Raw genomic sequence first — 13578 nt, forward strand, 5'->3', positions numbered from 1 at the left:
GGGTGTGGTGCACTTGTCCTAATGTGGAGTAGCCAAGATATCCCTGCCACCGTCCACATAATAACCCTTTGCAGTTTTCAGAGCACTGCCTCACATTCTGTCACACTGGCTCTTGGAGCAGATGCTGATGGGGAAGTCCTGCTGAAATGACTCATCGCTAGAGAGTGCACTGGGAAGAGAAGACGTGCTAGATGTGAAATAAGGCAAAGTGACATCACAGCAGCTTAAGAAAGAAAGGGCCATTTATGGCTCACAGGTGTGTGACATTTGTGACTCAGAGGCTTATGAACAATGACTTAGCCCCAAAGCATTCCTATTCGCCCATCAAATAAAATCTTACAAAAAGGAATTCAACAAGTCTTATCAGATGCACATATACACACAAATGATGGTTAATAAGAAACTCAGGATTTATATTTCACATTTAGTCCTATTTCTGAATAGAAAAATATTTCCATATCACTGTTTATATATGTGCTACTTTTTTTGAAATTGCTATAAAATAAAATACACATTGTGAGTGTTAAAAATAATAAATGCAATAATGCAAATACAGTGTCACTGGACATTCACCCAAAACCAATCACTATTAAAGTATATTGGTCAAAGATCACAGTGTACCCAAAGACCTGTAGTGCTTTATACAAAATATAAATTATTAGTGTAATTTCATGTTAGCTAAATGGTTACTAGCATGTTTTTTAATATATTTTTCATTAAATTATTATTTTTGTACATATACCCTTGTCCCCCCCCTCCCGTACATACCCTCCCTCCCCAGAGTTTTGTGTCCATTGGTTGTACTTATATGCATGTATACAAGTCCTTCGGTTGATCTCTTATCTCCCCCAGATCTCCCCAACCTCCCCGCTGTAATTTGACAGTCTGCTTGTTGCTTTACTATCTCTATATCTATCTTTTGGTTCTTCAGTTTATAATGTTCTTTATCATCCATAAATAAGTGAGATCATGTGGTGTCTCTCTTTCATTGACTGGCTTGTTTCACTCAGCATGATGTTCTCCAATTCCATCCAGGTTGCTGCAAATGATGCGAATTTTTTCTTTTTTATGGCAGCATAATATTCCATTGTGTAAATGTACCATAGTTTTTGGATCCAATCATCTGCTGATGGGCACCTAGGCTGTTTCCAAATCCTAGCTATGTTTTAAAATCAAGCAATCTAATGGCATAAATTTGGATCATGCAAAGCAAGTTTGGTAACCTACGTGGTGTCCCTAGAAAATGTATACATTTCCAATGTGTTAAATATGAAAAGAAACACCTATTGAGCTATCTGTTATTAAAGTGTGTGAATATATTTTGGGGACACTACATAAAAGTGATGAAGGATAATTTGGTCTAAGCTCTGGACACACTACCACTTAATTGATAACTTGTCTTTTGGGATTTTCTGAATATTTTATTCTACATCAAACCCCCCCATCTCCTTCCACCCCTCACCCACTACCATCACCAACACGCACACACACACACACACACACACACACACACACACACAACTCTTGCTATGTGGTCAGGAACATTTTCCAGATTGCTCATTTTCACTTTTGTCTTAATTCCTCGCTATTTCTACTACCAATATTTTCTCCTCAACAAATACACTGCCAATACCCAGCTAGCATGGCTCAGATACAGCATCAAACTATGAACCAGGAGGTCATAGTTCAACTTCCAGTCAGGGCATATGTCCAGGTTGCAGGTTAGATTTCCAGTTGGTGGAATGGAGGAGGCAGCCTGTCAATGATTCTCTCTCATCATTGATGCTTCTATCTTCTCTCTCCCTTTCTCTCTGAAATAAATAAAAATATATTTTTAAAACATACACTGCCACTTCATTGTAAATACCACTCTGTAGTGGAGAATTCTGTTTAATAAATGAGACCTGGTCCAAGATTTAGCCGTAAAATTATAATCACAATCTTACTGGGTCAATGCATATAAATATTTTTAGAATTTTTGATACACATTACAAATTACTTTTTTTAGAATGTTATACCTATTTACACTGAAATACAAGAGAATTTCTCACTGTACTCATACCAGCATTCAATATTATCCTTTTTATTCTTTGCTAATTTCAAAATAATATATATGCTAGTTTTAAAAAGGCATATAATTATAATGTTAATTACATTGCTTGATTTTGAGTGATGCTGAACATTTTCAGCCATTCTATCTCTCTTCTATGATTTTTATCTAGATGTCCTTTTTTTTTTTTTTTTTTTTTTGAAGGGGGACAGGAGATAGGGAGAGGATGGAAGTGATTGAGTTCCTTAACAATATATTTGAACTCCATGACTATGAACTATGAGTGTTTACTGAACACCAATATGTGTTAGGCACAGTCAGAAATTGTGACAGAAACAGTCTTCCTTCTATGGAGCTTATATTCTAGTGGTGTTGGCAATATCCATTCACATTAAACAATCATTACATTGCTGTTTTTACTGGCATTGCATACATTGTGGCACCATGCACTGAACCCCAGCTTAGGACTTAGCTGGGCACATCCCCAAAATACATACCCACTCACTCTTATATTTTTAACCAGATACCAGATACGACCTCCCCATCTCCTCAAACCCTGCACAAATCAGTTTACTGACCTTCTCTTTCACTTCTCAAGGATTTCCACAAAGCACCCACACTCTTTTCTCTGTGAAAACCAACCATGGAACAATATCAGCCTTCAGCAAACTAGGTCTCAGGATTAGAGCAGAGAGATTCTGTGCTTTAGTAATTTTGCAGGAAAAGAAAAATCAACCCAGAAACTGATTTTATCCCAAGGCAGCAGGGGTACAGAATCTGACCATACTAGGCCTTATGGTCCACTCACATTCAAGGACCCCAGAGAACTCCAGACCTTCTTACTCAGATTGGGCATGCTTCAGGCTCCCGAGCAAGGGGTCACTCTGACACAAGACCTAGGATTCCTCTTATTCCAGAATTATTGAGTTCCCTTAGATAAAATAAGGTGTGTGTGTGTGTGTGTGTGTGTGTGTGTGTGTGTGTGTGTTCTCTTTAATTCTGCTTTCTCTATCAGTTACAAGATCCTGCCAACCCTGTGTTGACTCCTTCCTGCCTCAAATGTAGCCCTGTCCTACCTCTACCCAGTGCTTCTGTGACATCAGTTATTTGCATCCTATACATGGGATAAGGCACTGAATCTCCTATCCCTGCTGCCTAAACCCAACCCTAACAATCATCCCACCTCTGCCCACCTCATGAGGCTTCTTGTTCTCCCATCACCTCCACCCTGCTGCCTCCTATTACTTGACCCTATGAACTGTAGAAGTCTCTCCCTGATGCAGACCTCTGCTCTCTCACCCTGGCCTCCTTGTTATTCCTGAAAAATGCATCCTCCTTCTCCTACCTTTTCTCATTAGCTATGGTTCATTGGAAAATATGGGTGTAGTTGGCCTTCTCTTTAAATCCCAGTGCTGCATCTTGGCCAACAAATGTCCCTCTTCTCATGCCATCTGTATTAGTTGGCTAGGTCTTCTGTAATAAAGTAGCACAGACCAGGTGGCTTAAGCAACACGTTGTTTTCTCACAGTTCTGGAGGCTGGAAGTCAGAAATGAAGTTGTCAGTAGGATAGGTTTCTTCTGAGGCCTCTCTTCAATTTGCAGATGGCCACCTCTCTCTATGTCTTTGTCACATGGTCTTTCTTCTGACTATGTCTGTGTCTTAATCTCTTCTTATAAGGACACAAGTCTTATTGGTTTAGGGCCCATCCTCATCACTTCATTTTAACTTAGTTACTTCATATATATATATATATATATATATATATATATATATATACACAATATATATATATATATTTTTTTTTTTTCAGAGAGGAAAGGAGAGAGATAGAGAGCTAGAAACGTCGATGAGAGAGAAACACCGATCAGCTGCCTCTTGCACACCCCCTAACGGGGATGTGCCCGCAACCAACGTACATGCCCCTGACAGGAATCGAACCTGGGACCTTTCAGTCTGCAGACCGACGCTCTACCACTGAGCCAAACCGGTTTCGGCACTTAGTTACTTCTTTAAAGGCCCAAGCTCCCAATGTAGTCACATTCTGAGATCCTAGGGATTAGGGTTTCAACACATGGATTTTGGGGGATACAATTCAGCTTAAAAACCATTCATATATATGACCTTACAGCATACCAGTATGGCCACAACTCAGACCTCACCCAAGTCTAGCATAGCACCAACTCCCTCTAATCACAGCCTCTTCTATGGCCATCTCTCTCAAGAGACCATCTTTATTCTCTCAAACCTCCAAATCCCTAACCTTCATTTTCACCAGGACCTTCAATTACTCATCTCCTTTATGCATTCGGCAGCCCTTTAACCCCCTCCTGGCTACATTGCCTCCCTGTCCTCTCCAGGATCCACAGCCATTCTCCATGCTGCCCTTTTCAGGACCCATATTCCCCAGGACAGCACCAGTATTTAGCCAGAAAAAACAGGTCCAGCTTTATGACTGTCTATGGCCAGTGTCTATTCCAACCCATGCTAATTTGCCAGTGCCAGACATTTATTGTACAAATGTCTATCATTTCCTCCAGCTATTCTGTCCACCTTCTTCTCCCCCAATTCTAGCTCTTTCTCAGAGGACCTATCCACACCTGCTCAGCCAGAAAGGGGAAATTAACCTCTGACCCCACCATCTGGCTACAAGTGATTGGACCAATGGTAGATAGCTGCCTAAAGAATTCCTGATAGAGTCAGGTCTGTGAGAAAGGACTGAGTACCTAAGCCGTAGATTATTCCAAGTCCAGAGCCCTCCAAGAGCCATGGCAACCCAAACCCACATCAGGCCCATCTGATGGGAGAGAGGCCTTGCATAGACGCAGTCTGCAAAGAAAGAGGAATGAAGCAGTCATGCCCAGGAGATGAGAGGGTGCAGGCCAGAGTGTGAGGAGCTGCAGACCATTCTCCAGCACCCAGGAGGTCAGACTGCTTCCTGCAGTTGGTTCCTGACACCATTAAACAAATCCCTCTTTACTCGAGCTGAGTAGGTTTTTGTTTCTTGCCACCAAGCCACCCTTGACTAAGACACCTTTCAACACAGCTGCAGGATCATCCCACCACCCACGTTTCCATTCTTTTCTTCTACCGGAATCTGTTTGCCCGTTTCTATTGATACAGTCACACTGCACACACAGAGCCTCATTTTTCCCTTGAACAAATGCTGCCTGGCCCTGTCCCAAAGGGAACAAGCGGCAACCCCATGACTTAATCACACAACAGGTGAGCCAGTCCGTGCCAGAATTTACACCAACTTGTCTGAGACCTGCTGGAGTTATTTGCCTGCTAGAGTTTCCTAACAGCAATCCTGACTGCTCGCCTCAGTTTGTGGAAGAGCCAGAAGTTTGCAGCACCTGTGGCCCAACAGCAGCAGGAGGCATTTGGCTCCTGGGCAGAGCTGTATGTAGAAAGAGGGGTCGGGGGTAAAATGTGTGCAAGTGAGCATTCTTCTGTGTTCAAATCACTCAGAACTTTGGCAATAAGATAAATGGTTTTCATGGCAACTGATAAACCAGAAGCCTAGGGAAGACTAGCTTTTTCAAAACTCCTCAGGACAAGGACACCCTGTAAAATACCAAGGTCAGTGGTTAAGCATAAACTATGAACCAGGAATTCAGGGTTCAGGGCTCAGTTCCGAGTCAGGGTACATGCCCAGGTTGCAGACTCAGTCCCCATTGTGGGGTGTGCAGGAGGCAGCCAATCAATGACTCTCTCTCATTGGTGATGTTTCTATCTCCCTCTCCCTACCTCTCTGAAATCAATAAAAATATTTTTTTAAATATCAAGACCTACCACAAGCCACATTCCCCCCTTAATTTTTTATCAAAAGTAAACTTTCTGTTGCACATTTTATGGTTTTAGATAGAATATTCTCTCATGAGGAAAATCTCCTTTTTCCTTTTGGTAGTTTTCTGATTTGACTATTCTGCTATTTCCAAAGACAGAAAGTTCCTACAGCTTTTCTGGACATGCTCTGTTGAATGTTGCAGTTTGGGGTACAGAATAAGATTGTTTCTATCTATTTCATTCATGTCTGCTCATTCTGTCTGTCTCTTTCCCTCACCCCTCACTTTTCTCCAGCCTCATTCAGTCGCTTCCTTTCATGTGAAACACTAGATTTCACAGAGCTTGTGGACGGGATACATCCTTGTAAGAGCACCTCCTAATGAAAGAGACACACTCTGGCGAGCCTTCCTTTCTAACAGCTGGCAGGTACTTCCCCCCGTCACAGACTCAGCTTAGAGAACCACGGGTCATGTTACACCGTGACGTCCACGGTGTACACTTCCCTGCAGCCTGTTCTCTGAGGGACCACTCTGAAATAAAGATTGGCACTCCGCATTAGAAAGGGTAAACGCATATTCTTTTTGTTCACTTGCTTGTTTTTTTGTTTTGTTTTGTTTTGTTGATTCACTAAAGTAGTGGGGACTGTATGTACAGGTCTCGCTCCTGCAGCACATGTTCATTCATGTGAATGAAAAATAAAGTGATGATTATAGGAACATGATTAGTTTTACACCTATTGTACTTGGTTTTAACATGATCCCAGCCAGGCACTGGCACAATACAGGGAACATGAAACACTGGGTGTGGGTCACAGGCACACTTGGTTTAGGGGCCCACTGTCCAGGCACCATCTTGCTCCTCTACTTAATATTGGTGGCCAGAAGCTTTGCTAGGATTCATTTTCCTGATTTATAAATCAGAAAGCATGAATTTTTATTTCCTATTCTATATGCTACAAGTATACGGACTTGCCTCTGTGATATTTAGTGTTGCTTTTATCAGTTTTGATGAAGCAGTTTATAGTCTGAAGTTTTCAATAAGAAAATATATCTATAAAACATCTTTATTATTAAAAATCCTACAAGAAAAATAATTTCATTATGGTGAGTGTGAAAGTTCCATCAAAGAAATTCTTTTTTTTTTAAATATATTTTATTGATTTCTTACAGAGAGGAAGAGAGAAGGACAGAGAGCCAGAAACATAGATGAGAGAGAATCATCAATCAGCTGCCTCTTACACACCCGCTACTGGGTATGTGCCCGCAACCAAGGTACATGCCCTTGACCGGAATCGAACCTGGGACCTTTCAGTCCGCAGGCCAACGCCCTATTCACTGATCCAAACCGGTTTTGGCTTTTTTTTTTTCAAAGCAATTCTTTTTTGACTAGGCTCTGGCAACCTGAGGTATCATAAGAATGCAACTATGGCCCTATTACATAATAGTGTGCTATGAATCTCTGTTAACCAGAAAGCCATGCTCTGGGTAAGCAAGCATCAGATGAACTGTAAGCACAGAGGACTGGGCCGGGGTCAGAATACCTGAAAACCTACCAGGACACCACTGCCTGGTGAAAGTATTTTCTGCAGAGACTCTGTTCCCTTTGTTCTAACTCTCTGTGCATCAAGTCACCACGTGCCCCTCTCTTTGGTGCAGACACCAGCATCAGCCCATGAGGAGAAAGGGCCTTGAGCAAATGACTGGCCCTGGTTTCCAAGCTATGTTCTTTCAATGAGAAATAATTAATTTCAATGACATAGAAAGAAGTTCCAAATAGTCTGATAACTAAAATATCAATCTGGAAAGTGGTAAAAACACAGTTTTGTAAAGGGTATACTCCAGGATTGAATTAAGGAAGAAGGTTGGGTGACAAAGGTAGACAAAGGGGAAAAGTACAAGGAGAATGTTACAATAATCCAGAGATGCAGTGGCTTGAACCAGCATACTGAAGCGTGGTAAGTGTACAGGTTAGTGGGATTTTCATTAGTTGGCTTTTAGGTCCCTAAGATTTTAATGTAAGTTTCACACAAAACCTTATTTGGCCTGGGATGGAGAGAGGGTTGGGTGGAAGGGAAAAAGTGGGGGAGAATATGGGAGGCATCTGTAATATTATCAACTATAAAAAATAAGCTTATTTGGGTTCAAGTTCACCTCTCATTTACATGCTTGGAACTGGTTATTAACCATTGCTAGCTACATAAGAAGGAGCAACCAGTTTATTGTATCAGTCAAGATAAGTAAGGTTTTATACATAACAAACAACCCCATCACCTCTGTGGATTAAATAGCAAGTGTATTTCCTTCTCCCTCTACTGCCCAATAGAGGTCAACTCAGCAGAAACACTCAAATTCCCAGGCTGATGGCTCCATTACAACACTTGCTTCCACAATCACCCCAATGTGAAAAATAAATTTGGTGAATTATACCACTTCTGTTGACATTTAATTGGCAAAGCAAGACTTACTTTATCAATCAGTTTGGTTCGCTTGAGTAATCCCCTTAGATAACATATAACTGATACAATCAATTTTCAAAACCTAAGAATTTAATGACTAACTAAGGAAGTGTCCCCAGGAAGTCTCTGTTTGCAGTGAATAGTAGGTCTGTTTCTTTACAACCCATTCCATGTGTAAACATAGATCTGTGTGTGTGTGTGTGTGTGTGTGTGTGCGTGTACAAGTGTATGTAAACATAGACATAGGTAAAACCATAAGAGATTGAATTAAAATCTTGTGGATCTTTGATGGATCCTGTAGGAGACTTTTCTGAATAAAGGCTTCACAGAAGCAGTGTTGAGGGGGGAAATGTGTGCTTTGAAATCAAATAGTTTTGCCTATTATTAGCCTTGTGACTCTTCAAGATAAGTTACTCAGCCTTTCAGCCTTAGCATCCTCATATGTAAGATAGATACATATCTACCATGTGGCTTTATCGATATTCTAGTATATAAAAGCCTAAGCGACTGTTTGACCATTCGACCCGTAGCTATAACATGCACTGACCATCAGAGGGCAGATGGTCAATGCACAGGCATGGAAACATGGAACAGACTGATGAATCTCAGAGGGAAGCGGGGAAAGGGGGGGCAGGAAGAGATTAACCAAAGATCTTATATGCATAATAGTGGCCTGGTGCTGGGGTCCCGAAGCCTGGCCTGCGGAGATCAGGCAGAAACCAGCACTCCAACATCCCCTGTTGGGGTCCCAGATTGCTAGAGGGTGCAGGCCAGGCCAAGGGACCTCACCAGTGCACGAATCCATGCACCATTCCTCTAGTTGTAAAATAAAGTCATAGAAAGAGAAAAGTATTCAGCAAATGGTAATTTCTGTTTATTTCATTTTGTTTGCTTAGAAAAAAGTTTATTTTTGCTTATCTTTTAATAAAATGACATATATACTAGTAAACATTCTTACTAATTGACTTCTGATTAAATAGATATTGATAAATAAACATTTTGTTTTAAATGTATGTTAGCTTTCAAGACTATCTTCTCTGATTTCCTTATCGTGGGCCAGCTCAGCATCCTCCCAGAGAAACTGATTTTACCGAAATGTTGGAGATAGTCAATAGTTTTTACTTCAAAAGCTATTTAGATGCTACACTAAAACATTTCACTTAGGAAACTGAGTATCGAATCAAATCTAAGATCAGTCAGCAATGTGCCAATTTTCTATTCTAAATTATCTAAGATGTTAAAAGAGTTTGCATCCCATTGTAATAGCAATGAATATTTTTATTCAGTTTCAATTACTTTTTAAAGTGTCAGTACCCATTTATTCTATCATCCAAGCTGACCCTTCAATCCCTATTGCTCCCCTCCCCACAATTTGACAAGCAATTGTTTTAGTTACCCATTACAGTTTCAATCATCCACTGCCTTGTGGTAAGTATATAAGTCCACCATGTGTATCTTCACAGCACATCATTATACTGCACATGTATTGATAGTAAAAGGGTTCCTTGATTTTAATGAGAAAATACCAGGAAGAGGTCCAAATCTAAATACTTTCTGCTATAGGTCTCTTATGGTGTTAGAACTGCTGGCTTCAGTTCCTGGATATGCAATCTAAATGCAGAATGAGCAGCTATCTATCCCAGCCAGACCCATGGGATCCACCTGGAACCATGGAACATAGGCCAATTCGTACACCGCCAGCTGAGGGCCGTCCCTGTAAGTGGCCCATGACTGATTTCAGTCTCTGACATTTTTGTTGATGAGCCGAACAAGTGCTGGTCACCTTTTAGTTTATGAGATAGGAAACATTTCTTTTTGCCCTAAGTAATAGATTTATTTTTTAATTTAAACTCTTTATTGTTTAAATTATTAAATAACTCCTTTTTTCCCCCACTGACGTCTCACCAGCCACTCCCACCCCCCAGCACACACCCTCACCCCCCTACTGTCTGTGTCCATTGGTTATGCTCATACAGTATGCATAGATTTATGAATGTGCTTATCTTAATTTCTAACCAAAAATTCTTATTACATTAAATAGAAAATGTAACATAATAATTGAAACAAATTGCCTATTTTGATGTTCACATGTTTATGAGTTCAAATTTCATGTGAGTACATAGCAATATCTAGTGAGTATTATCCTAACAAAATGGCCAGAGAGAGAAAGGTAACATAAAATAATTTATCTTCCTACCTAATTTGCTGTTTTATTTCAATCCTTAACCATTCCCAGTTGGCCAAACCAAGTCATTCTGTTCACCCTGAAGTTTTTATAGTGGCTGTTGTACTGTCTGTTGATCATTATAAAGTTTTCTCTGGTTGATCAGAAATTTAGCAGGTGTGACACAGGGTCCTGTTCTCTTTGCATTCTTGTTGGTCCTCTCAGAGGAGCTAGGAAAGATTTCAAAGATACAAGGCAAGGCCCACGCACTCACTTAGCTGAGTCATCCCTGTGTCCATAGCCCAGATTAAATCGGTGGGCTGGGCAGAGATTAGAAGACTCCTGGGTCAGCTGTTCTGTTAAAGAATGAGAGAAATGCCCAAGGCTGGCCATGGTGGGGTGATCCCCTCTAGCAAGGGTGAGGCTCATAGCTTCACCAGAAAGCCCCAGCTTCTCTATCCCCACACTGTGTCCATTTAAACCTGGGCTAGTCATTGTTCTCTTTCTGTAAAATTCGATGCTGGACTCTCCATGGTGGTACATTCACTGGAAGTATCACACTAAGTATGCTACCACTACACAGACAGCATCATATAATGAAAAAATAAAGTGAAATATTTTTGACACCAGTGGCACTCTGTAGGATTCCGTCATGAAAATAGATCTGAGCCTTAAGTTCATCACCTATAAACCTGAGGTGAGTAATTCCTACCCTGCCCACCACCTGCAGCTATTATAGGATCAAATCAAATGAGAAGGAGAGCAAATGTGAACAGGCTTGGGGACTGCCAAACCTGCCCAAATGTGAGCCAGAGCTGCTCAGGCTGGAGCAATGTCATCACACAGTAAGCTTTAGATGACTCTTTAGCCAAATTTGCTACAAACACTTGGGGGAAGTCATTTTTGAGGCAAAAAGTGTCAGAAATGCAGGGTGGAGGCCTCGAGCCCCCTTATTTTGGCATATGCCTGTCGAAGAGCCAGGGGCTCTTTGGAAAGTTCCCAGCAGTAAGCGTGGCTGTGCCCGCCCCTCCCTCCCCACTTAGAGAAGCCAACAGGACCACAGACTTTTCCCCTTCCTGCTGTCTCCTCCTCTCTCCTTAGCTCTGGGACCTAAATGAAGAGCTGGGTCCTCTCACACAGGCTTTTTTTTTTTCTTCTCTTCTTTTTCTTTTTTTCCCCAAAAGATAACACAATCAACGAATTGCATTTATTAGGAAGATAACTCCAAGTAATCACGAGTGGTTCTCTCACACACTTGGTGATTGCACAGGGAAAAGATGCCTGACAGAGTCCGTGGATTTTGCTTACAACACAAGAGGACCTTTAAGGCAGTTTAATTCAACGCTGTAAAAACTACATCTGTGACAGAAACATAACATTCAAAAATAACTCAGGCCCCCAAATGTCCCCACTGCCAACAAATCTCTGAACCAGTCAAGCTGACAGCCACTGTCAGGGGCAGATGAACAGTTTCAAAAGCAACTCAATGTGAAGCGGATCTGGAGGCACCATGCAGAGACCCCTGAAACCGAGGTGGTTAATACAGATGGACCACGGAGCCATCTGTAGGCCTCCCCACACACGGTTTTATTTCACACGAACATTTTCCATTTACATTTTGTCTTAGGAAAGCAAATGCACATTAGGTGAGAGAAAAACAGGTGTCACTGTCTTGAATCACAAACAGGATTACAGAAAACATGAGCCCAGATGCGGCTACACTGAGATACGTTGACTTTTCTGGCAGGCCCCTGGCAGGCACTGAGAGGAAGCTTAAAAATATGGGGGTAAATTCTGTGTTTCCCTCCGTCACCACCTGGATTAGGCGCCCTGCGCTTCGTCGGATTTCCTCTGTGATCCAGTCATGGATGGTCTCCATGAGGAACTCCAAGGAAGTCCAGGAGCCTGAGCCGGCCTCGGGCATGGACTTCCTGTTCATTGGGGTGTCGAGGGTAATGGGGAGCACTGTGATGACGCAGCCCGGGCGGCATGCAGCTGTTCTTCTCCACGAGGCTCTGGCAGATGCCATGCTGTAGCCGATCATCCCCGGAGTCCCTTCCAAGGAGGCCTTGGCACCCGCCAAGGTCAGGAGGCCTCCTTCCTGGAGGTGCTGGTGGCCAGGTGGCAGAGATGGTGGAGGTCCACATGCTCTGTTTCCACATGAGGTCACAGTTTTTGAAGAGAGACTTGGACTTGGCATTGCCCCCAGCCCAGCCTCCAGCCACACGAAGGATTGCATCCATCGTCTCTTCACCCAGGAGTTTTCCAATCTCTATGGTCACCTGGTCAGCCTGCTCAGTGAACGGGTCTGTCATCCTAACACCAACACTCGCACTGGCCTCTTTGTTCTCCGCAACATCAATCCTGGCCACCCACCAGTCTTGGTCCGGGACTCCTGCACCCAGCAAGAGCCTAGAGCGCCTCGCCCGCCACTGCAGCCATCCTGTGCCTCCCGCTGGTCCCCTCACTCTGGCTTTTGACAGGTGGTCCGCAGTTGAGGGCTCAGCCAGAAGAAGAGAAGGGCAGGACTCATCAGCTGTCTCCAAATCATCAAGGCAGAACTGCGAGAAATTTCCCTTATTCCTTTCCATCCACGGTCTCCAGATGGCCCTATTGTGATGCTCTGCCTTAGAGGCAGTCTGGATGCTTTGTGAAACATCCCCCAGTGAGCTCACCCATCTGATATAAGCAGGTATAGGAACACACAGATGGACAACCTCCCATCTCATCTGTCCTATGTTTTAACCTCCAGCTCCCCTGAAGGATTTGTAGCCATGGCCTCCAGGCCCTGAGGAAGGTGAGCACGTGTCAGCCCTGCTACTCCTTAGCCAAGAAGAGGACTAGATGCTAAATGATACAGGCTTTCTCTCCTCCATTGTCTTTGTTTCTTGGGGCATATAAGATAGGCTTCAGACCCATGTACCCCATTGTAAAATGTGATGGCTCCCTACTAGCCATGAACTGGTGTTCGCTCCTGCACGTTGATCTCAGATGGAGTTGCAGACCCAGATTTCTGAAGCATCAGCCTTACAGAGGAATAAAGCCTTGCACAGTGAACATGACACATAAAATGGGTCCCTGCCCAGAAGAGCTTACACACTAATACGTATACGGGCAGGAGC

At 42.6% G+C, this 13578-nt stretch overlaps 1 pseudogene; it reads right to left on the minus strand.

Moving 5' to 3' along the window:
• Positions 1-11649: 11649 nt before the first annotated feature.
• LOC118723038 lies at positions 11650-13062 on the minus strand (annotated as a pseudogene).
• Between the last annotated feature and the right edge of the window lie 516 nt (positions 13063-13578).

This window comes from Pipistrellus kuhlii, unplaced genomic scaffold (genome assembly GCF_014108245.1).
Source record: "Pipistrellus kuhlii isolate mPipKuh1 unplaced genomic scaffold, mPipKuh1.p scaffold_m20_p_2, whole genome shotgun sequence".
Taxonomy (NCBI): Eukaryota; Metazoa; Chordata; class Mammalia; order Chiroptera; family Vespertilionidae; genus Pipistrellus; species Pipistrellus kuhlii.